The sequence below is a fragment of the Schistocerca nitens genome, chromosome 11 (assembly GCF_023898315.1).
Source record: "Schistocerca nitens isolate TAMUIC-IGC-003100 chromosome 11, iqSchNite1.1, whole genome shotgun sequence".
Lineage (NCBI taxonomy): Eukaryota > Metazoa > Arthropoda > Insecta > Orthoptera > Acrididae > Schistocerca > Schistocerca nitens.
Window position 1 is genome coordinate 102,840,607 of NC_064624.1, and position 25,851 is coordinate 102,866,457.

Sequence of the window (25,851 nt, forward strand, 5' to 3'; positions counted from 1 at the left end):
GGATATGTTGCGACACCTGTGAGAAATTGTGAGAAGGAAATGGCCTGAAATGTGGCGAGACAATTCACTGCTCTTGCATCACGATAATACACCCACAGATTCACCCCTGTTGGTGCGTGACTATTGCACAAAAAATGAAATCGCTGTGCTGCCTTGTCTTTACTCTCAAGGCCTGTCACCTGTGAACTATTTTTTATTTCCAAAGTTGAGTACTCGTTTGAAATGATGAAGATTTGCAACAATAGATGAGATGAAAGAAAATTTGCAGACGGTGCTTTGTGCGCTCCAGCAAGACGTGTACCGAGACTGCCTCCGGAAGTGGAAACAGAGTTGGGAGAAGTATATCAATTGTGGAGGAGAGTATTTCAAAGGAGGTCATGCACAATAGGTAAAAACCAAGCATAGAAAAATTTTGTGGACAAAGCTCCGGAATTTTTTGAAAGACCTCGTATGCTGAACAAATCCTCGATACGGTGCCTCTTGAAACACGAAACGCTTTGGCTCCCTCAGTTACAGGAGCATCCACCGTACGAATACGCACAGTTTGTGCACATTTGAATTCACTTAGCTCTGACATAAGTGCTCACAACTATAGAGAAATGTTTTCTGACCACGACTGGCACTTGCGACATGATGATGACATTGCACAGGTGACGTACATGGTCAGATACCACAGTGCAACTTGCAGGCTTGGCTAGAATTTGGTTTTATATTCTTATGTTGTTTCTATATTTTTGTCCGACACCTGTTTATGTATTTGTACATGTATCCCAACTGACTGACTCACTCACTGACTCATCATAGCCCAGCCCAAACCAATAAGGATATAGACTTGAAATTTGCAGAGGGGGTTCATCTTATATTGCAGGCATCATTTAAGAAGGGGAGGGAAGGCTTTGTGAAGAAATGTCACTATTAAGGCAATTTTGAAGCTAGAAGTACAAAAATTGGTGTATGGCTTCTTAATCAGGAATAAAGAAATATGTGTTTCAGAATTTTTGTTAATTTAATCCTAGGTGGGTGAAATAGTGGGTGAAAGTTTTTTTTAATAAATCATTATTAAATAACCACTAAAACGTTTGTAAACCTATGTCTATTAAAATTTGTATTTGTCTTCTCAGTTAGAAATAAAAAATATGTGTTTCAGTGTTTTTGCAGATTCAGCCCCTAATGGGTGAAATAGGAGATGAACTGTTTATAAAAATATTTCATTATGAAATCATTTTTCCAGCTAAATCTATGAAAATTTGTGCTTGTCTTATCTGTTAGAAAAAAAAAATTCTTAGTTGTTCATCTTGTTTACCTGTTTTGGACTGCCTTAACAGATATAACATGTTAATGGTATCTTAACTAGCATGAAAAATTTAATTAATGATGTGATTTGTGAGCAAAAAAAATTGAATATAGAAAGACAAAAAAATTAGAGTATAGAAAAAAACAAAAAATCTGTGCAGATCATATAGCCTATGCGAGCAAAGCAGTGTGCACTAAACTAATTTATGTATACTGTGTGACACAGCCAGATTATTATTATTTCTTTCTTGTCTCAGACGTTATGTCTGGTTAAAAATGGAAGGTGAAGCGGACCTTGATCAAGCGTCACTTTCTTTTAACTGTACGGTATATGTTACATTGCATTTAGGAACTTTCGGGTAATTGAACAAGTGTCAATAATTACAGATTTCTGTAGTTGTATATATAAGTTTGGATGTAGCTGTATTGCATTGATGTACTGGTGGATATTGTGTGGTATGACTCCTGTAGTTGATAGTATAATTGGTATAATGTCAACTTTATCCTGATGCCACATGTCCTTGACTTCCTCAGCCAGTTGGATGTATTTTTCAATTTTTTCTGCTGTTTTCTTTTGTATATTTGTTGTATTGGGTATGGATATTTCGATTAGTTGTGTTAATTTCTTCTTTTTATTGGTGAGTATGATGTCAGGTTTGTTATGTGGTGTTGTTTTATCTGTTATAATGGTTCGGTTCCAGTATAATTTGTATTCATCGTTCTCCAGTACATTTTGTGGTGCATACTTGTATGTGGGAACGTGTTGTTTTATAAGTTTATGTTGTAAGGCAAGCTGTTGATGTATTATTTTTGCTACATTGTCATGTCTTCTGGGGTATTCTGTATTTGCTAGTATTGTACATCCACTTGTGATGTGATCTACTGTTTCTATTTGTTGTTTGCAAAGTCTGCATTTATCTGTTGTGGTATTGGGATCTTTAATAATATGCCTGCTGTAATTATCTGGTGTTTATTGTTTGGTCCTGTATTGCAATCATGAATCCTTCTGTCTCACTGTATATATTGCCTTTTCTTAACCACGTGTTGGATGCGTCGTGATCGATGTGTGGCTGTGTTAGATGATACGGGTGCTTGCCATGTAGTGTTTTCTTTTTCCAATTTACTTTCTTCGTATCTGTTGATTTTATGTGATCTAAAGTGTTGTAGAAGTGGTTATGAAATTGCAGTGGTGTAGCCGATGTATTTATATGAGTGATTGCTTTGTGTATTTTGCTAGTTTCTGCTCGTTCTATAAAGAATTTTCTTAAATTGTCTACCTGTCCGTAATGTAGGTTTTTTATGTCGATAAATCCCCTTCCTCCTTCCTTTCTGCTTAATGTGAATCTTTCAGTTGCTGAATGTATGTGATGTATTCTATATTTGTGGCACTGTGATCGTGTAAGTGTATTGAGTGCTTCTAGGTCTGTGTTACTCCATTTCACTACTCCACATGAGTAGGTCAATATTGGTATAGCATAAGTATTTATAGCTTTTGTCTTGTTTCTTGCTGTCAATTCTGTTTTCAGTATTTTTGTTAGTCTTTGTCTATATTTTTCTTTTAGTTCTTCTTTAATATTTGTATTATCTATTCCTATTTTTTGTCTGTATCCTAGATATTTATAGGCATCTGTTTTTTCCATCGCTTCTATGCAGTCGCTGTGGTTATCCAATATGTAATCTTCTTGTTTAGTGTGTTTTCCCTTGACTATGCTATTTTTCTTACATTTGTCTGTTACAAAAGCCATATTTATATCATTGCTGAATATTATTATTATTATTATTATTATTATTATTATTATTATTATTATTTAAGGATAATGTGCAATGTAATGTGGGTGTCTGAAGAAACGGGCACAGGCTGCATAAAGGAAATACTGGGCAGCTTAATATGGGGGCAGCTCATTATAGATGTTGAAATAATCAACGGTAATATACACAGACACAATAAAAGACACAACAATAATTTTCATGTAAACTCTGCCTCCTTGTCCAGAGTTCAGAAGAGTTATATACTCTGGTAGTGAGAATTTGACAAGTTCTCATCTAACATACTGCAAGAAATTGGGAATCCCTGCCACTTCAAAATATGTTATATAAGTACCTCATTAGTCACAATTTCCACAAATTGTCTGAATATCTAGATTCAGGAATTGAAAAATTCTGTTAGCTACGTGGCAAGTAGCAATGTTTGATATGAAACTCTATGACAAGTAAAAACATACTATAAATGTGATTCAGTATTTACACTTGAAAACAATTCTGAGCAAGATTATTGACAAGGTGAGAATTCGATGTACGTTATCGCATACGGGAGAAGAACTAATCCTTCTCGCATGTGGTAGTGTACATACAATAATGCATTTCTACACAGCATGATATTCCGTCACAGTGTATAAAAAATGGTTGCCTAAATGTTTCCTCTGCTTATATGAAACTAATAATTAATACGATCCTTGGGATGTAGAATAGATCAGTCATTTAACCACCTCATTAAACAATGTTACTCACCATATAACAGAGGTGCTGAGTCGCAGATAAGCACCACAAAAAGACTGTCACAAATAAAGCTTTCAGCCAGTAAGGTCTTTGTCGAAAATAGATGACACACACAACTCTCTCACACACGTCTACAGTCTCAGAGAGCTGAAACCACACTACGAGCAGCAGCACCAGTGCATGATGGGGGTGGCGACTGGGTGGGGGTAAGGAGCAGGCTGGGGCAGGAGGGGGAGGGATAGTAGGGTAGGGGTGGTTGGCAGTGAAGTGCTGCAGGTTAGACAGAGGGCAGGGGAGGGGAAAGGTGGGGAGAGGGGGGTGGATTAGCGGAAAAGGAGATAAATAAAAAGATTGGGTGTTATGCTGGAATGAGGGCTATGTAGTGCTGGAATGGGAGGGGCTGGATGGGTGAGGACTGTGACTAACAAAGGTTCAGGCCAGGAGGGTAAATGTAAATGTGGTGTGGCTAGGGCCTCCCGTCGGGGAGACAGTTCGCCTGGTGCAAGTCTTTCGAGTTGACACCACTTCGGTGACTTGCGTGTCGATGGAGATGAAATGATGACGATAAGGACAACACGACAATCAGTCCCTGGGCAGAGAAAATCTCCTGCCCAGCTGGAAATTGAACAGGCCAGGAGGGTCATGGGAACATACGATGTCTTCTAGGGAAAGTTCCCACCTGTGTAGTTCAGAAAAGCTGGTATGGTGGGAACAATCCATATGGCACAGGCTGTAAAGCAGTCATTGAAATGAAGGATGTCATGTCTGGCAACGTGCTCAGCAACAGGGTGGTCCACTTGTTTCTCGGTCGCAGTTTGTCGGTGGCCATTCATGCAGACAGACAGTTGGTTGTCGTGCCCACATAGAGTGCGGTACAGTGGTTGCAGCTTAGCTTGTTGTAGATCACATGACTTCGTTTCACAAGTAGCCCTGCCTTTGATGGGACAGATGATGTTTGTCACCGGAGTGGAGTAGGTGGTGGTGGGAGGATGTATGGGACAGGTCTTGCATCCAGGTCTATTACAGGGGTATGAGCCGTGAGGTAAGGGGTTTGGAGCAGGGGTTGTGTAGGGATGGACAAGTACATTACTGGCCATTAAAATTGCTACATCATGAAGATGATGTGCTACACACGCAAAATTTAACCGACAGGAAGAAGATGCTGTGATATACAAATGATTAGCTTTTCAGAGCATTCACACTAAGGTTGGCACTGGTGGCGGCACCTACAATGTGCTGACACGAGGAAAGTTTCCAACCGATTTCTCATACAAAAACAGCAGTTGCCTGGTGAAACATTGTTGTGCTGCGTCGTGTAAGGAGGAGAAATGCGTACCATCATGTTTCCGACTTTGATAAAGGTTGGATTGTAGGCTATCGCGATTCCGGTTTATCGTATCGCGACATTGCTGCTCGCGTTGGTCAAGATCCAATGACTCTTAGCAGAATATGGAATTGGTGGGTTCAGGAGGGCAATACGGAATGCCGTGCTGGATCCCAACGACCTCGTATCACTAGCAGTCGAGATGACAGGCATCTTATCCGCACGGCTGTAACGGATCGTGCAGCCACGTCTCGATCCCTGAGTCAAAAGATGGGGACGTTTACAAGACAACAACCATCTGCACGAACAGTTCGATGACGTTTGCAGCAGCACGGACTATCAGCTCGGAGACCGTGACTGCGGTTACCCTTGATGCTGCATCACAGACAGGAGCGCCTGCGGTGGTGTAGTCGACGATGAACCTGGGTGCACGAATGGCAAAACGTCATTTTTTCGGATGAATCCAGGTTCTGTTTACAGCATTATGATGGCCACATCCGTGTTTGGCGATATCATGGTGAATGCACATTGGAAGCGTGTATTTGTCATCGCCTTACTGGTGTGTCACCCGGTGTTATGGTATGGGGTTCCATTAGTTACATGCCTCAGTCACCTCTTGTTCGCATTGATGGCATTTTGAACAGTGGGCTTTACATTTCAGATGTGTTACGACCCGTGACTCTACCCTTTATTCGATTCTTGCGAAACCTTACATTTCAACGGGATAATGCACGACCACATGTTGCAGGTCCTGTATGGGCCTTTCTGGATACAGAAAATGTTGGACTGCTGCCTTGGCCAGCACACTCTCCAGATCTCTCACCGGTTGAAAACGTCTGGTCTATGGTGGCCGAGCAACTGGCTCGTCACAATACGCCAGTCACTACTCTTGATGAACTGTGGTATCATGTTGAAGCTGCATGGGCAGCTGTACCTGTACATGCCATCCGAGCTCTGTTTGACTCAATGCCCAGGCATATCAAGGCAGTTATTACGGCCAGAGGTGGTAGTTCCGGGTACTGATTTCTCAGGATCTATGCACCCAAATTGCGTGAAAATGTAATCACATGTCAGTTCCAGTATAATATATATGTCCAGTGAATACCCGTTTATCATCTACATTTCTTCTTCTTTGTGTAGCAATTTTAATGGCTACTTGTGTATATTGTGTAGGTTTGGTGGACGGTGGAATACCGCTGTGGGAGGGGTGGGAAGGATGGTGGGCAGGACATTTCTCATTTCAGGGCATGATGGGAGGTAGTTGAAACCCTGGTGGAGAATGTAACTCAGTTGCTCCAGTCCTGGGTGGTAGTTAGTTACGAGGGGAATGCTCCTCCTTGGCCGGATGGTGGGCCTTTGGGAGGTGGTGGGAGACTGTAAAGATAAGGCACGGGAGATTTGTTGTTGTACAAGGTTGGGAGGATAATTGTGGTCTGTGAGGGATTCAGTGAGGCCCTCGGTATATTTTGAGAGGGACCACTCATCACTGGAGATGCGATGACCACGGGTGGCTAGGCTGTACAGAAGGTATGGAATGGGTGGCAGCCGTCAAAGTGGAGGTATTGGTGGTGGTTGGTAGGTTTGATATGGACAGAGATACTGATGTAGGCATCTCTGAGGTGGAGGTCAACATCTAGGAAGGTGGCTTGTTGAGTAGGACCAGGTGAAGCAAATGGGGGAGAAGGTGTTGAGGTTCTGGGGGAATGTGGATAGGATGTCCTCACCCTCGATCCAGATCGCAAAGATCTAGAGGAATCCTTCCTAAACAACCAGAATCAGAACCCCTCACCCGGTTCAGATTCATTGATAACATCTTTGCAGTCTGTATCAGGGGTGAGGACACCCTATATCCACATTCCTCCAGAACCTGAACAACTTCTCCCCCATTTGCTTCACCTGGTCCTACTCAACCCAACAAACCACCTTCTTAGATGTTGACCTCCACCTCAAAGATGACTACAACAGTACCTCTGTCCATATCAAACCTACTAACCACCAGCAATACCTCCACTTTGACAGCTGCCACCCATTCCATACCAAGAAGCCCCTTCCATACGCCAGCCGCTGTGGTCGAGCGGTTGTAGGCGCTTCGGTCAGGAACTGCACTGCTGCGACAGTCACAGGTTCGAATCCTGCCATGGGCACGGATGTATGTGATGTCCTTAGGTTATTTAGGTTTAAGTAGTTCTGAGTTTAGGGGACTGATGACCTCAGATGGTAAGTCCCACAGTGCTTAGAGCCCTTCCATACCACCTGGCCACATCTGCAGTGACGAGCAGTCCCTCTTGAAATATACCGAGGGTCTAACTGATGCCTTCACATACCGTAATTATCCTCCCAACCTTGTACAAAAACAAATCTCCTGTGCCTTTTCTTCCCAGTCTCCCACCACCCGGCCACGAGCATTCCTCTCATAATTCAGTACTTCTCAGGACTGGAGCAACTGAATCACATTCTCCACCAGGGTTTTGACTATCTCTCATCGTGATCTGAAATGAGGAATGTCCTGCCCACTATCCTTCCCACCCATCCTACCGTGGTATTCTGCCGTCCACCGAACCTACACAATGTACTCGCCCATCCCTTCACAACCCCTGCTCCCAACCCCTTACCTCATGGCTCATATCCCTGTAATAGACCTAGATACAAGACCTGTCCCATACATCCTCCAGTACTGTCACAAACATCATCATACCATCAAAGGCAGGGCTACTTGCGAAACGAGTCGTGTGATTTACAAGCTAAGCTGCAACCACTGTGCTGCATTCTATGTAGGCATAACAATCAACAAGCTGATGTCTGCACAAATGGCCAAAGACAAACTGTGGCCAAGAAAAAAGTGGACCATCCTGTTGCTGAGCACGCTGCCAAATATGACACCCTTCATTTCAAAGACTGCTTCACAGCCTGTGCCATATGGATCCTTCCCACGAAAGTAGAATTACATCCAAAAAATTGCCAGAAATACACCCAATTTGCAAAAATACACTTCCGTTGCACCCAGTCCTTTTCCTTCGCTCCTTTACCATTATTCTCTCCCCCCCACCTCTCTGCTGCCATCCGTCTAACCTCCCGATGGCACATAGCTCCACCTTATCCCTGTGTGCTCCCAAGCACCATGTCATATTCCACCACCCCTACCCACTATCCCTCCCCCTCCCTGCCCCAGCCTCCTCCTTACCCCCACCCATTCGCCACTCCCATCATGCGCTGGTGCTGCTGCTTGCAGCGTGGCCTCAGTTGTCTGAGACTGCAGTCATGTGCGTGTGAGTTTTGCTTGCAAGAGTGTGTATGCGTGTGTTTGTTATCTAATTTTGTAATTTTGACGAAGACCTTACTGCACCAAAGCTTTATTTGTAACAGTCTTCTTCGTCTTCTTCTTCTTCTTCTTCTTCTTCTTCTTCTTCTTCTTCTTTTTTCCCCTATCTGGGACTCAGCATCTTTGCTGTATGGTAAGTAGCAACTTTCCTTTTCATAATATTGTTACCTTCCATACATTCTTTGACACTTTAAAAAAATGTGTATTTCAGATGCTCCAAATCTGGGAAATAGAAGAATTCAGTTTACAAAATGTATCATGAGAAAATTTTAAAACCATATGTTGCTGGTAACAAGTTTTTTCAGATACTGTGTTCCTGGGATGGACAAACTAACTTTGTTGTGTATGATAGCCTGTTTATAGATGACAAGGGTCAACCGACTTTCATAGTAGAAGCCAAACTGTACACTTGTGTGCCAGCCATTAGATTGTTATTGCCAAGTTAAAAACTTTATTTCAAGGCTTCAAAATTATTAACTGTTTCTGGGATCCCATTGGGAATTGCACAACTGAGCAGATGTAGTAATGGTTAATAGCATAATTCCTGATCAGCTTTTGGAATGTTTCATGCTTAATGATCCTACTGGAGGTAATAGGAATGGGGCATTAAAAAAGTCCAGTAGTCGATCTGCAGCTCTCGTATTTTACTGGTTTTCATTTCTCTTACATCATACAATATCGATGCTGCGAAGGTCCTGCTATGCATTGCCCTCAGCCATGTACAGGCTTCTTCCCTGTGGACTTCGATTCACAGTGTCGATGGTGCTGAAAGAGAATTTTTCTTCTGTCTAGTGGAATAATACATCCAGAGGAGTTGAACTCGATGTATTTCCTGTAACATACAATCCTAAATTCTTCTGATTGATCGACTATGTAGGCATAAAATTCCAGCTACATTTTTGCACGAGTGTGTCTCACAGAAGAGACTGAACAATTTTTTCAATAAAATCTGAACATCAATTGTCTTTTCGGCAATAGGTCACGTGCTCTCCATGTTAACTTGCAACCCCGTGGAGCAAACGACTCCACACGGCATGTAGAACTCCTAGTCTGCAGTCGTCATCATCGATAGCACAGGATTGGTACAACTGTCATCTGTGTAGACCATCAAAAACCTTCAGAAAGTGGGGTGCTTCCTACTTACAAACTACCTTAACCTACGAACATCTTTTGTCGGCCAGTGGAGATTGAGAATGTGCAGCATCTCATTCTACTGGTAATATGTTACATCACATATTCCCCCACATACTTAATTGTTCAAGGTATAATGCACTTGCAATAAAAATCATTTTTTGAACAATTATGTAGTGTTATAACTTTACAAAATACTAATACTCTTTGCAGTTCATGTCCCTCTGGGACTTGTGTAATGTTTCGTTCAGTTCAATTTGTATTTCACCAACTACTTCATGTCATAAGTTTACTAAACACAAAAGCTATTTTTAGTTCAGGACTTTGTGGGAATTGCGTATAGTTTCTTTCACTGTAGTCTTTGTTTATCACAGGGATAATTTCAACTCTTCCCCGTAATTTGGACATTTTAATGCAGAAATTATACTGTAGCATTCATCTACTGGTCATATTACCAATGGTCTCCACTTCACTACGGATATTCCAATATACACAAACATTTTTGTAGGTTTCTCGAAACATTACGTTTAACCAAATATCTTGTTTTATTTGGTGCACAAAGGTAACGCCAGTTTACTCTCATAATCTCTTTACTTCAGGTCTTGGCACAGGTACCTATGTTATGCTTATTTGCAAATTAAATTATTTAATTTAATTCATTTACCCAAGGAATTACTTCTGACATTGGTATCAACACTCTGTTTACCTATTCCCAATCTCAGATACTCACATCCTTAAACTGTGGTAGAAACATACTCAAATTTATGAAGTATAATCAGCCAGGTCGATACCACAGTACTCTATTTCTGAGAATGCTTCTTTAACAAAGCACACTTCCTGTGCACATTTACACCTCATTCTATGGGCAGATACTTCTCAACTACATTTCCATCGGAGATAACAGTATCCCTTTACAAGTATCCCTTCTTGAAAGTGAAACGGACCCTTCCTTTCATCAATCCTCATGACCTAAGGTGTAAGTCATTCTTCCATAGGTCCACTTACTCTTTATCTTCCTAGCATGTTGCCTTCAGGTACACTTCAGTTCCTGTAGAAGTATCTTACCCTGCGTGTATTCTCATCAGTAGAAGGTGTTACTCCTTCTATGTTTGACTCTGGTAATCATTTCCTTGTATACATTCCCACCTTCTTCAGGTCTGGTCTTACATTAATAGTCACACTTCTAAACAGTTATGTGCTGATATTGTGCCTAAAGTGTGAACTATTAACCATTATTGAACGCTTCACTTCATGTGATGCCTTCTGCCAATAACTGTTTCACCTACTCTGCTTTGATAGAAATATGTTTGTTTATCTTATTCTTTGAACAATGTATTTGAACTTCTTTTTCATCCTCTCCATATTCTTAATCTACTATATATTTTCGACAATGTTATAGATACTTGTCAAGATGAATACTACAGGGTGGCGCACGAAATGTGTTACCATTTCGTTTTTTTTTTATTGTCAATACAATCTGAAAGGAACATATATTACAATGAAGAGCTGTCCATGGAGATTTGTTCTAACTCAGCACATGCTCAATATGTCCACCATTTCATTTCCCAACTTCCTTCAAACGAACACTGAAGATAGTGATTACCCTACGGCACATGTCTTCCGTAATTTCACTGCAAGCTTGAAGAATAAGTCTTCTGAGCTCCATTAAATCACGTGGACGTTTCGGGAAATTTTTTTCCTTTAGGTACCCCCAAAGAAAAAAGTCACATGGATTGAGTTCTGGACTATTGGGGGGCCAATTTTGTCCTTCATTGAAGTGACCTGGAAAACTGAGTGAAATGATCCACGTGTCGAAATGCTCGTGTAAAAACTCCAACACAGTGTATGCAGTAGTGGCCTTGCTCCATCTTACACGGACCACTGCGTGTTGAAGGGCAAGGCAGTAACAAGAAGCTGTGGAATGAAGCTATTGCGAAGCATGCTCAAATAACGCTCGCTAATCACAGTTTCTTCAAAGAAAAAGGGTCCAATAAGTCCGTGACTGGAAATTGCTGCCTACACTGTAATCCTCGGAGCATAATGTTATCGTTCATGAAGCACTTGTGGGTTTTCAGTGGCCCAAAAGCGTACATTTTGTTTGTTAACCACACCATCTAAATGAAAATGCGCCTCGTCTGAAAACCATACATTGTTGAGAGTTTCTTCCCTATCCTCCGCCCACTGAGCAAACAGCAGCCTCTGCTGCTTGTGTTCTTCAGTGAGTTTCTGTGCACAGGTCATCATGTATGGGTATATATGGAGGTCACTTTTAAGAATGTGTTGAACGCAGCGTCTGGATATTCCCAGTTGCACTCCTGCCTTTCTACACGATTTCCCCGGACTTCTCTGTACAGCAAGTCATACCACTTCAATATTCTCCACCGAACAAACAGGCTTAGGCCGAGGTCACTTCGCTTTCATACTGTTCCTTCCTGTACAAATTTATCGTACAACCTGTGGATAGTCTTCTTGCAAGTGACCCATCGTGTGTTAAACTGTTGTCGAAAACGCTTCTGAGTCAAAACAAGGCTTTTCGTTTCATGAAAAAGTAACACAATTGCCGATCGTTGCTGTTTCGTCAGTCTTCCATTGTCAGCCATTGCTGCTTACTAGTCTCCTAGCGGCAGTATCGTGAATTACACGTCATTTCGTAACTCATTTGTTTTTCCAAGCTCTGCTGATACTGCTGTAGTGATCCCAGCGGGATATCTAATGTGTCTCGTAAACTGTCAAAGAAACAATTGGTAACACATTTCGTGCGCCACCCTGTAAATGGTTCATGTAAGTGCCTCCTAATGCTTATAATACTTACATTTCAAACTAGTGAACCCATCATTGCTTTGAAGTTGTTAAATATGTATTGGAATTGGATATACGTTTTAATCTCCTTCTTGCCCCCCCCCCCTGCGCCTCTCTCAATTCCTCTCCTCCTCCCCCCTCTCTTTGTCCATCTTATCCTCCTTCCTCCCCCTGCCCTCCCCCCCAATCTGTCCATCACCCTCCCCGTGCTCCCTGTAGTTGTTGTTGTGGTCTTCACTCCAGAGACTGGTTTGATACAGCTCTCCATGCTACTCTATCCTGTGCAAGCTTCTTCATCTCCCAGTACCCACTGCAACCTACATCCTTCTGAATCTGTTTAGTGTATTCATCTCTTGGTGTCCCTTACAATTTTTACCCTCCACGCTGCCCTCCAATACTAAATTGGTGATCCCTTGATGCCTCAGAACATGTCCTACCAACTGATCCCTTCTTCTAGTCAAGTTGTGCCACAAACTCCTCTTCTCCCCAATTCTATTCAATACCTCCTCATTAGTTATGTGATCAACCCATCTAATCTTCAGCATTCTTCTGTAGCAGCACATTTTGAAACCTTCTATTCTCTTCTTGTCCAAACTACTTATCGTCCATGTTTCACTTCCATACATGGCTACACTCCATACAAATACTTTCAGAAATGCTTTCCTTGCCATTGCCAGTCTACATTTTATATTCTCTCTACTTCGACCATCATCAGTTTTTTGCTTCCCAAATAGCAAAACCCTTCTACTACTTTGTGTCTCATTTCCTAATCTATGAGTTCATTTTTTTTTTCTTTTAACCTCTGATATCTTAGTATAGAAACTATGCGAGTGGCAGAAAGTGGATATGTGCTGTAGGCTACTGTGCAACTCTCACACTACACATTCTGCCATTGCCGACCTCGAGGGATCGGTCTGCATTGCACTACAGCCACGTAAAAATTGCTGCTGTCATTGTTACTCCTGCCAAGTGTGAATAACAAAGTGTAATTCGGTTTGTGCAAGCAGAAGGGAATACTGCAGCAGAAATTGATTGGAGAATGAGCCGAGTGTACGGTGATAACTTTGTGACTGATGGTGTTGTGTGTGAACGGTGCCAAAAGCTTAAAGGTGGCCAAAATAACGTGCACGATGAAGGGGCAGAGGACGAAAGTCTGTAATTACAGCCAACTTCGTTGAACAAGTTGACAGAATCGCTAGAGAAAATTGTAGGTTCACCATAACTGCTTTGTCTATGGAAATTCTGGAAGTTTCAATATCTGTCGTACTGTGTATCATTACTGAACATTTAGGCTACATCAAACTTTGTGCTTGTCGGGTTTCAAAACTGTTGACGGATGCCGACAAAAGTCACCAAATGGCATCAGCTTTGAATTTTCTTGACCATTATCACGATGAAGGAGAAAACATTTTGAAATCAGTTGTTACTGTAGATGAAACTTGGATCCAATATGACACATTGGATACAAAACAACAATCATAGCAATGGATGCATCCAACCCCCCCCCCCCCCCCCGCCAAAAAAAAAAAATTCAACAAAAGAAAGGAGGTTATGGCTGCCATGTTTTGGGACCAAAAAGGTGTGCTGCTTGTAGAGTTTATGCAGCCCAGAACCACTATCAATGCAGCTGCTTATTGTGAAACTTTCAACATTTGCGGAGAGTCATTCAAAACAAACTGTAGAGGGCAAGGGGTTATTTTTAGGAAATACAGTGCGAAATTGTGACGTTCTGGAAAGACCAGCAGTTCCAGCATCATGGGTTGTGCTGAAGAGGGAAAGTGTGCACTATATCTCAGCATAGTTATTCTGTTTTGCTGTTGCAGCTTAACTGAAGCCTTGAAGGTACACCCAATATCAAGTGTCGTGTTGTTCTCACAACAAGTGGTAGTAATTGTGTCCGGACATCAATGGACCTTAAGCGTGGACTGTAATATTTGGGCAGTTGAAGACGAAATCTGTAAATTAGAGGATACATTTAATGAACTTCATTCCATGGTGGCTAATCAGTCAAAGTTTAATGACACACATGGGAAATATCAGCTACTACGATCAGCTTTTGCATGCAATGCGCGGACACCTAAACCCGGTAATGTCACGTTCGGAACAACTTCGGGAAGGATTACGGAAAGTTCAATCAGAACTGCCCGCATCCCAGGAGCTACTGACGACATTAACAGACAAACACTTGTCTCTGTACTACAAAATGGCCACTGTTACCAGTACGCGGACAGGTACCCTGCTGAGAATTCATATCATAATACCATTAACATGTAAGGATTGTAAATTTGAATGTTACACCTTGCGTACGTATCCAGTGAAGTGGGAAATTTTGTAGAAATTTGTACAATTAACCGTACGGGAAATACTGTTAGTAGCACATAACTGACAAGCTCATGCGTTCCTCACTGCACAAGACTTTCTGCATTGTCGAACAGGTCCAGTTACCATCTGCCCTGCGACATTGTTACACACTGTTCGCAAATCTTGTGAGTATTCTCTATTCCGCTCTCGAGAACCAGTCGTGGAGTGCCCTAAGGAAATTAGAGCAGGCACGGTGCAGTTCTTTCAGCAAGTGGGTCCACATGGGGTATTTTCAGTAATGGAAAACCCAGTCATTATTTGCATTTGTTATGAGCAGGGTAAGCAAGGGAGTACGCAAAGAATAGAATTGCAGGGGCAGGGACTGTTAATTAATGACACACAGTGTGACATTTCAGCTCCAACTTTCCATTTACCAGCCATGATTACTGGACCTACAATCATGAACATAACACAGACATTGATCTATGTACCCGACACACCGATGCAATTTGTCACGAAAGAAAATCTCACTCTTTTGAATAGCACATTAGACCCGACTTTGCTCGCCTCTTTGGACCGGATGCAAGCAGCTCAGGATGGACGTATAACTATGGAACATCTTTTTTAACGCGTGCATGAGTACCGTAATGAGCATAAGCAACGCTTACTAGTTATTGGATCATCAACCACCGCCACCTGTATTTTTATCTTTGTCATAGGATTAGTGTACTGTCAGCTCAAGAGGAAGGTAGCCCAAATCCCGCTCCTTCCAACCTTTAACATAAGGGTCCAGACAAAATCACTGAACAGTTGTGAGGCACTGCAGCAGAACACTGAGTAATGTTTACAGACAAAGATTAGACTGAGGATAGAAGTGACTGAACACAGTGTAAATAGTGATTCAATCGCACTTTGTGGTGTTTGCGAAGTAAACTGTAGTTGTTTTGACTTTTTGTTGAATTCGGGGACGAATTCTTTTCGTACGAGGGAGGAATTGTAGAGGACAAGGGATCATTTTTAGGGAATACGGTGCGAAATTGTGATTTAGTGTGTTTCAGTGCGCGATGCGCCAGCCTCACAGCGGACGAAGGCTGGCCGGTGCGTTATGCAGGTGACACAGTTTTGCAACGAGCTTTGGTATGTGTGTACGTGCGCGGCAGCCATCAGAATGCAGCATTAGCAGAATTATACAGGCACGGGCTGCATGTGGCACAGTTGCATTAGCCAACTCATCGAGAACCTTCTAATAAACACGCAGCCGCGTAACCGGCGGATTCAGCAGCGGTCTGCACTATTTAAGGGCATCAGAGGTGGATGTCCACATTCGGTTCAACCGACTGGGTGTTCGGTCACGTCGTCGTCGTCATCAGTGACGCTGTTGGCGGGGGGGCGTTGCCCGCTGCTGCATCGGTGACTCGCGGCGTCGTCATGAGCCGCCGCGTCTGCGAGCTGGGCCGCGCCTTGTGCTGCTAACCTCCTACCACCTGCGCAATGCTGACCCCGGACTGCGTGCATCAGCTCGTCTCCACCACGACACAAGCGGTGGGGCTGAGCTACCGGAAAATGTATTGGGAGAACCAACAATAAAGAGGAAGACTGCTAAAAACGGCCACCTTCTACTACCCAGCCACGCCCTACAACCTTGACCAAGTCACCCACTCCGGTCATCCTATTACAAAACAAAGAGGAATGCTGACTTCAGGAGTTGTGTCGATCCGTGACAGTGCTCATCCACACACTGCTGGCACAACCCGAGGCTCCTCGAACAATTTCGGTGGGACATTTTTGATCATCCGCCGTACTGTCCTGTCCTGCCACCCAGCGACTTTCACCTTTTCCCCGAACTGAAGACGTGGCTCGGAGGGCAGCACTCCCAAACCAACGAAGATGTTCAAAACAACGTCAGTGCTCATTTGAAATCATTGGCAGCAACATTTTTTGAAGAGGGTATTGCAAAGCTTGTCCACAGGTATGATAAATGTCTCAATCTTTTTGGTGATTATGTTGAAAAGTAACCATAAGTGTACAAAAATTTTGGTAATAAAGTAATTGTTTTCTATGAACTTGTCTTTTATTTATAGCCTATCAGAGGTTGAAAAATAAAATTGCCCTCGTAATATCCTCAGCATCGCCTGACTTAATTCGACTGCATTCCATCCCTGTATACGTCTGTTATCCCACACTCCCTCTACCCATCTGCTCCTCCCTCATCTCTCCGTCCACACACACGCACTTCCTCCCATCTTCTCCTCCCCCCTCTCTCTGACCTAATTTATTGTTCTTGCAAATTGAACCTTGATTGGAAATAGAAATCAAAATGAATGGGTAATTCAGCTGGTATCATTAACACACAGTGTATGAGGGAGACCTTTCCAGCTGCCGGACCAGTGAGAATAGTTTCAATCTACGGACAGATGGGATTATGACGTTCGGCATAAACACGACTTTCCTGTTTTCTTAGGTGTTCTTTCTTGCAGCAATTTTAACAGAAAGTGTTGATTGTGTAACATGTCTATTGTGGTGTCAACACCAGACACCCACTTGCTAGGTGGTAGCTTTTAAATTGGCCGCGGTCCGTTAGTATACGTCGGACCCGCGTGTCGCCACTATCAGTGATTGCAGACCGAGCACCACCACACGGCAGGTCTAGAGAGACTTCCTAGCACTCGCCCCAGTTGTACAGCTGACTTTGCTAGCGATGTTTCACTGTCTACATACGCTCTCATTTGCAGAGGCGACAGTTTAGCATAACCTTCAGCTACGTCATTTGCTACGACCTAGCAAGGCGCCATATTCAGTTACTATAATCTGAACAGATAATACTGTGAATCATGTACCATTAAAAGCGATGTTCATCATTAATGGATTAAAGTTAAGTATCAAACTAATTACGTCCGCTTTCTGAATTCTAATTCCTTGTCATGTTCCAGACCTCACGTCAGTATAGTCCTTCACTCCTCACGCCAGCCTGCGTGAGCTAAACGTGTGCATTTTGGCCTCCAATAGTAACACGGTGTTGGCTCTTCAGCCAACGCAACATCTATATCTCCAATGATTTAGGCTGTGCATTGTCCATCAGTCAGATAGTTAGGCACAAAGGGATTCATTCAACTCAGTCCTTTCTTGAATTCGTGTGAATTGAAACAAAACAATTTTGACACCTGACTGGTGGCATTTTTTCCAAAGAAGTAAACCAAGAACTGAAATCAGTTGAATGTTTGTAACACACCAAATTACCACGAACTGACATCAATTCAATCTTTACAACACGCCACAGATATGATCACTACTGAAATATTGCCTTCAATTGTAGTCTTTTTCACAAAATATCAATATTCGATGTGGAATTTATTGTTGCTATGAAAACATGTCATCATGCAACAACAAAACTGTCAAACTGTATATCAAAATTTTTTTAATAAAAATGTTGGCCAGCAGGACTGTCAAACTGATCATCACATTTCTTTCATTCAGTTTTTCATGTGAAAATATCATCCAAATGTCTGAGTTTTCCAATGCATGTTGCAAAAAAATTTCTTTCACACAAACATTGTCCTGACAAAACAATAACAAAATCAGCCAAATCAGTTGAGCCGTTCTCAAGTGATGATCTTTCATACATGTGGCAATTGATTTTTATTTATATAGATATATTTATTCAATTACTCATATCCGCCTCTAATTCTGCGTAATCTCCCAATGCAGCTGAGATCACTAATTTCTTCTTTTTCCTTTTTTTTCTTCCCCTTCCACCTTCAGTTTACATAAAATTTTATACTTTGTTTGTAATGGATGTTGTTAAGGAGTGACAGAGATGAAGTGTGTTTAAAATTGTGACAACTGTTAAGCAGTGGTTAGTTCAGAATTCAATTTTTGAAATATTCTATGCCAGTCACCACACATAAAATGGCAACTGATATTTGAGCCCGGGGTCTCCTGATTACTTGGCAGTTGAGTTAACCACTGTGCCACCCAGACAGTGTTTGTCACTAAGTTCACACACTATCTCGGCACTCTACTCAACACTCCCACCTAGTGCCACCTATCTGCAGTCCCTGTCTGTGTTCTCCATGCTCTCGTATTTTACTGGGTTTTACAATTCTCTTACATTTCCTGTCGGTTGCCAAACAATATCGATGTTGCAAGGGTCCTGCTATGCAGTGCCCTCAAACCGTGAACCGGCTTCTTCCCCGTGGACTTTGATCTGCAGTGTCGATGATGCTGAAAGAGATTTTTTTTTTTGTTTTGTCTAGTGGAATAACACTCTCAGAGAAGTTGAACTCAGAGTATTTCCTCTAATATACAATCCCAACTTCTTCTAACTGATCAACTATGCATAAATAAAATTCTGCCTAGATGTTTGCATGAATGCATCTCACAAGCGTCTCTGAACAATTTTTCCAATAAAATCTGAACATCAGATTTTTTTTTTTTGTTTTTTTTGTGATGATTTCTTTGACGTCAGGGATGTCACATGTGCTCTGTGCCCTTCACTCGTGGCCCCACGGAGCAAATGCTTCCACCCGGCAGGCACAAGCACAAGTCTGTGGCCCCCCATTGCCAATAGCATAGGACTGGTACAACTCTGATCTGCACAATCTGTACAAAATCTCTATGAATGACATGTGCGGGCCATAGTATGGTGCTACGACAAGCAATCCACCTGTCATGAAATATGCTATTCAATACCGCTTCAACCACACGCGAGCTATGTGCCGGACATCCATCACGTTGGAAGTACATCGCCATTCTGTCATGCAGTGAAACATCTTGTAGTAACATCGGTAGAACATTGCATAGGAAATCAGCATACATTGAACCATTTAGATTGCCATCGATAAAATGGGGGCCGATTACCCTTCCTCCCATAATGCCGCACCATACATTAACCCACCAAGGTTGCCAATGTTCCACTTGTCGCAGCCATTGTGGATTTTCCGCTGCCCAATAGTGTACATTATGCCCGTTTACATTACTGCTGTTTGTGAATGATGCTTCATCACTAAATAGAATGAATGCAAAAAATCTGTCATCGTCTTGTAATTTCTCTTGTGCCCAGTGGCAGAACTGTACACGACATTCAAATTTGTCGTCACGCAATTCCTGGTGCACAGAAATATGGTACGGGTGCAATCGATGTTGATGTAGCATTCTCAACACCGACATTTTTGAGATTCCCAATTCTTGTGCAATTTGTCTGCTACTGATGTGCCAATTAGCTGCGACAGCAGCTAAAACACCTACTTGGGCATCATCATTTGTTGCAGGTCATGGTTGACGTTTCACATGTGGCTGTACACTTCCTGTTTCATTTAATAATGTAACTATCTGGCAAATGGTCCGGACACTTGGATGATGTCCAGGATACCAAGCAGCATATGTAGCACTCGCCCGTTGGGCATTTTCATCACAATAGCCATACATCAACACGATATGGATCTTTTCCACAATTGGTAAACGGTCCATTTTAACATGGGTAATGTACCACGAAGCAAATACCGTCTGCACTGGTGGAATATTTAGTGATACCACATACTTATACATTTGTGACTATTACAGTGCCATCTGTCACAAAGCGAAAAAAGTGATCCAACTAAAACATTCATAGTGACATACTACACGAGTATGTAATGAAAAATGGGGGTTCCTATTTTAAAAATAACGCAGTTGATATCCGTTTGACTTATGGCAGCGCCATCTAGCGGACCAACCGTAGCGCCATCTGGTTTCCCCCTTCAAGCTAGACCAGTTTCGTTCTTTATAGTTTTTTGTTTGATGCTTATTTCGTGAGATATTTGGCCTGGTCACTATCAATGGACCACCCAGTATATTATTACAGAGCTTTTGAGTCTCTGGTTCAGTCCTTCCACTTGATTCAAAACCAAAGGGCCACACTCCGTTCGAGGGACAATGCTGCAAATTGAGACTCCACACTCTCATAATGTCAGCATCTGTTCCTTTACAACTTTCATCATCTGTGACTATACTCGTCAGAAAACCACCACCTTCACTTTGAAATCTCTGAAGGGGGTTTTCCCTGATGGTTCTATGGAGTTTGTGGTCTTTGGTCAATAAATGTGGGACCCAATGGCCACTAAGTTTTCAATAAAAAGCTTTGAATTATTTCTTCCACTGCTCCATGTCCTACTGCAAATTTAGGAGCAATTTCATTCACTGCGACATGCCTGTCTTCTCTAATGAGCTCACCCACTCTTTCCTTGTTGCATTCTGTGGAGGCGAATGACCGCAACAAGGCTCATCTCAGATGCTCGTTTTCCCACCTTTGGAATGCTTCACCCATCTCCTAATGCTCCTAAAACCCATGCAGACATCTCCCTAGGCACATTGGAATCTGAGGTGAATTTCAGTAGCAGATTTGCTTTCTTTAACAAGGAATTCAATGACAGTGTGCTGTCAAAACAAAATATCTGTGTCTGCGATTTTGGAAGTACTGCCTGTGGTCGCATGACAGATGTTGATGATGTCACAATATGGCAACATGTGGTGCAAAATCTATAAATTACAATCCTGCAGTCATTTTTATTACAGTATTTGAATTTTAGCAGGGGGTTCCTCATGACTTTTGTTATGACTCTCATAGAAAGTGAAGGTGTGCAAATGTTGGATGTAGAAAAGGCTGTATTAGAAATGAAAGAATGGTAAAGCTCCTGGAGTAGATGACATTAAAGTTGAAATGATCAATGCCACAAGACCTTTTGGTATTTGTTGGCTGTGTAGAATAATGAGCATAGTATCGCCCTTCGGAGAGATTCCTGGAAATTAGATATAGGATATTATTTTACCGATTTTTAAGAAGGGTAACAATGTTCTCTGTGAGAACTACAATGAGATAGTGCCACTGCATGAGAATTTAGGAAAACATAGTGTCAGGAACAAGATAGAACCACAATTAAGGAAACAACAACAAGGCTTTTGACCTGGAACAACAACTATAGCTGCCATATTTACAGCTAGTCAGATAGTAGAAAATAAATGGGAATTTGAGAATGATGACATATTTGTGTTCACAGACATAGAAAAGGCTTATGACTGTTAGAAGGGAAGAGATATGGCAAGGTCTGATTAGACTGGAACTGTCAAAAGCAAACTCAGAATCAGAAACATGTACATCAAATGACTGAATTGTATTATAATAGATTTAAAAAAAAATAGTTTTGAATAGATAGTATAGTTCAGCATTGTGCTTCAATAAATTCACAGACAACATTGTAAGGAAAGTTCACCAACAGTCAACAGCAGGTAACAAATCAGTAGTGCAACCCACCCTAGAATACTTCTGTGGTGTGTGGGACCACAGCAGATAGGACTGGCAGAGAATATTGAACATATACAGAGAAGGGCAGCGTGAATGATCACAGGTTCGTTTGACTTGCAGGAGTGTGTCAACGTCGAAACAACTCAACTGGCATACTCTTGAAGATAGATGGAACCTATCCTGATAAAGTCTACTGACAGTGTTTCTAGAACTAGCTTTAAATGATGACTCCAGGAACGTACCACAACCTTCTACATACCACTCCCATAGGGATCAAGAGGGTAAGACTGATTAATTACAGCATGCACAGAGGCACTTCAGCAATAATTTTTCCTGTGCTCCAAAGTGTATGGAATGTGGAAAATCTCTAATAACTGGTACACTGGGATGTACCTTCTGCCACGCACTTCACAGTGGTTTGCAGATTATAGATGATATGAAAATCATTGACATGAGAAGACAATGAGCAGAAATTGGAGGAGCAACTACATACCTGTCAGACGGTATATATATAGTGATGGACACAGAAAATGAAAGGATGCAAGGTAAAGTGAATGAACAATAGCACAATTTCATACATGCAGAGCATTTCATAATAATATGCTGTACTAATACTCTCTTTTCATTGCAAGCGAAAGGACAATTTACCAATCCTAATTTTTCCTTTTAATTATATATATTTTTTATTATTATATTACGAGATCAGATTTTACACTAACTCCTCCGCATTCAGTGTTAGGGGTGGTTGTTTGCAGGGGGGGGGGGGGGGGAGAGCCTGCCTCCCCCTGCGGCAGGTACTCCCATAACTACAGGATACTAACCCCCCCCCCCCCCTCCCCACCTTGTCAAACCTTTAGACCATCTTGTCCACAATGCTGCCTGGGCTATCTCAATTTTCTTTTACCTATCATGGTACAAACTGACTTGCTTATGTAGTTGGAGCAGTGAAGTCCACACTTCCTTCTTTTTAACATGTTTCTCTCATAAAACGGAGGGACTGATGACCCAGTAGTTTAATCCCTTTAAACACATAATCACCACAATCATCATCAGTTAATTAAGACCAGAAAGCTAAGTGGATTGTATGTGCAGACAGGTGAGGTGGGGGGAGAAATAGGCAGGTCAGAAAATAAAAGATATAGAAAACTAAAAAGGGAGTGAAGAAATGAGTAGCTACTGAGAATAAATGGCGAGACCACATAAATTAAGGCCAGGCAGATGACGAGAACTAAGAATTTCCCACCTGCGGAGTTCTAAGAATATGGTGTCAGTGGAGAACCCAGATGGTACCTGTGGTGAAACAAGAACCAAGATCACAACTATCATGTTGTAGAGCGTGCTCTACAACAGAATATTATGCGTTGCCAGTATACAGACAACTTGGTGTTAGTAATACCAATGTAAAAGACAGGACAATGTTTACATAACAGCTAGCAATGACACATGTCATTTCACATCCCAGACTGATGCTACGATCCTCGACTTCCAGAAAGTGTTCCATAAAGTTCTGCTCTGCCACCTCTTTAGATATTATAGTGTTTGGCATGCCTGCTAATTACATTAAACTTGGTTTCTTTCGGCAGAGTGCAGTAGGCTGCAAAAGAAAATTCGTTTCTATTGTAAACTGAATGTCAACTGTAAAGTTAGCTGAATTTCTGTCCTCGTGGAACCAAAAAACCGTAAAAGTTTATCGGATTGGCCACGGGTCCATAAATAGCAGTACAGGTGACATACAGTCTAACTGGTTGTGCCTTCCCACTCGGGACTGCACAAGTTAAGTTAGGGGAGAGTTGGGTAATTGTGAACATTTAAGAGAGAGCTGAAATAAAATAAAACCTGATAAAAGTTAACAAATACTACTTCTTGCTGAAACTTTTCTTAAACAAATCAATCTCTGCATAATCAATGTAGATAAACTTTCAGTTGTTGTTGTTGTTGTGGTCTTCAGGTCTGAGACTGGTTTGATGCAGCTCTCCATGCTACTCTATCCTGTGCAATCTTCTTCATCTCCCAGTACCTACTGCAGCCTACATCCTTCTGAATCTGTTTAATGTATTCATCTCTTGGTCTACCTCTACGATTTTTACCCTCCACACTGCCCTCCAATGCTAAATTTGTGATCCCTTGATGCCTCAAAACATGTCCTACCAACCGATCCCTTCTTCTAGTCAAGTTGTGCCACAAACTTCTCTTCTCCCCAAGCCTATTCTATTCTCTTCTTGTCCACACTAGTTATCGTCCATGTTTCACTTTCATACATGGCTACACTCCATACAAATACTTTCAGAAACGACTTCCTCACACTTAAATCTATACCCAATGTTAACAAATTTCTCTTCTTCAGAAACGATTTCCTTGCCATTGCCAGTCTACATTTTATATCCTCTCTCCTTCGACCATCATCAGTTATTTTACTCCCTAAATAGCAAAACTCCTTTACTACTTTAAGTGTCTCATTTCCTAATCTAATCCCCTCAGCATCACCCGATTTAATTTGACTACATTCCATTATCCTCGTTTTGCTTTTGTTGATGTTCATCTTATATCCTTCTTTCAAGACACTGTCCATTCCGTTCAACTGCTCTTCCAAGTCCTTTGCTGTCTCTGACAGAATTACAATGTCATCGGCGAACCTCAAAGTTTTTGCTTCTTCTCCATGAATTTTAATACCTACTCCGAATTTTTCTTTTGTTTCCTTTACTGCTTGTTCAATATACAGATTGAATAACATCGGGGAGAGGCTACAAACCTGTCTCACTCCTTTCCCAACCACTGCTTCCCTTTCATGCCCCTCGACTCTCATAACTGCCATCTGGTTTCTGTACAAATTGTAAATAGCCTTTCGCTCCCTGTATTTTACCCCTGAAACCTTCAGAATTTGAAAGAGAGTATTCCAGTTAACATTGTCAAAAGCTTTCTCTAAGTCTACAAATGCTAGAAACGTAGGTTTGCCTTTTCGTAATCTTTCTTCTAAGATATGTCATAAGGTTAGTATTGCCTCACGTGTTCCAACATTTCTACGGAATCCAAACTGATCTTCCCTGAGGTCCGCTTCTACCAATTTTTCCATTCGTCTGTAAAGAATTCGCGTTAGTATTTTGCAGCTGTGATTTATTAAACTGATAGTTCGGTAATTTTCACATCTGTCAACACCTGCTATCTTTGGGATTGGAATTATTATATTCTTCTTGAAGTCTGAGGGTATTTCGCCTGTCTCATATATCTTGCTCACCAGATGGTAGAGTTTTGTCATGACTGGCTCTCCCAAGGCCATCAGTAGTTCTAATGGAATGTTGTCTACTCCCGGGGCCTTGTTTCGACTCTGGTCTTTCAGTGCTCTGTCAAACTCTTCACGCAGTATCTTATCTCCCATTTCGTCTTCGTCTACATCCTCTTCCATTTCCATAATATTGTCCTCAAGTACATCGCCCTTGTGTAAACCCTCTATATACTCCTTCCACCTTTCTGCCTTCCCTTCTTTGCTTAGAACTGGGTTGCCATCTGAGCTCTTGATATTCATACAAGTGGTTCTCTTCTCTCCAAAGGTCTCTTTAATTTTCCTGTAGGCAGTATCTATCTTACCCCTAGTGAGACAAGCCTCTACATCCTTACATTTGTCCTCTAGCCATCCCTGCTTAGCCATTTTGCACTTCCTGTCGATCTCATTTTTGAGACGTTTGTATTCCTTTTTGCCTGCTTCATTTACTGCATTTTTATATTTTCTCCTTTCATCAATTAAATTCAATATTTCTTCTGTTACCCAGGGATTTCTACTAGCCCTCGCCTTTTTGCCTACTTGATCGTCTGCTGTCTTCACTACTTCATCCCTCAGAGCTACTCATTCTTCTCCTACTGTATTTCTTTCCCCCATTCCTGTCAATTGTTCCCTTATGCTCTCCCTGAAACTCTCTA